The sequence below is a fragment of the Pygoscelis adeliae genome, unplaced genomic scaffold (genome assembly GCF_000699105.1).
Source record: "Pygoscelis adeliae isolate BGI_AS28 unplaced genomic scaffold, ASM69910v1 Scaffold684, whole genome shotgun sequence".
NCBI lineage: Eukaryota > Metazoa > Chordata > Aves > Sphenisciformes > Spheniscidae > Pygoscelis > Pygoscelis adeliae.
This window is the reverse complement of record NW_008824604.1, coordinates 24,881-25,644: the sequence shown is the minus strand read 5'-3', so window position 1 is coordinate 25,644 and position 764 is coordinate 24,881. Positions and strand designations below refer to the sequence as shown.

Genomic DNA, 764 nt, shown 5'->3' with positions numbered 1-764 from the left:
CAGCAGGGACAGTTTGAGAGATTTTCTTATTGGGGAAGGTTTTCCCAAGGCTTGTAGAACTTCCTTCTATGGGCAGGGATGTCCCTCCACATTTTCAAATACACAAGAGAAATCAAATGCATCTCTGAGTTGCTTTTGCGCTAGGGACTGAGACAAGTGAAATGCGTTCTGCTCCAAAGACCAACACACCATACCACTAAATAATATGAAATGACTGTTTGCCTGGGGAAGGGAATTATCTCAGAAACTAAAATTAAGGCTATTTCCTCAAACCAGGAGCTGAAAGGATTGCTTATCGCTGCCGAGGTTAGTCCCTGTGTCTCAGCTCACCAGCAGGGTACATCACCTTGCCCATGCTCTCTGGAGCTTGCTGGACTGCAGTTGCCCCCCGCCAAGCTACATTAACACTGCTCGTTACAGCTTTCCCACACAGCAAGGAGGTGAACTACCACCACCTCATCTCCCTACGCTAAGTACAATAACCGTGATCACAGTCGGGGTCTCTGAGGTCCCTCCTGTCCCCACTTGCCATCCTAAGAACTCAGCTGTGGAGAAAGCACACGGAAGAGGGGGGAAAAAAGAAAATCCAGTAGAAGGAGGCTGTCACTTCTTGTAACAGGGCTGGTCCGAACTTCTGGCCTTTGGACAAATTCTCACAAAAGATGAGAAACAACCTAAAGGCTCTGTGATGGAGCACACAGAAGAACGGGCTAAACGTATGCAGCGAGACTGGCTGCCTCCTCCCCTGCTTCTCACACGTATGG

General features: G+C 48.8%; 1 protein-coding gene across 1 annotated transcript in view; it reads right to left on the bottom strand.

Annotated features, from left to right (window-relative positions):
* Positions 1-764, bottom strand: part of SPATS2 (spermatogenesis associated, serine-rich 2) — a gene marked incomplete at its 3' end in the record, with an annotated part of 20,204 nt that overhangs the window by 8,334 nt on the left and 11,106 nt on the right. The window lies entirely within an intron of this gene.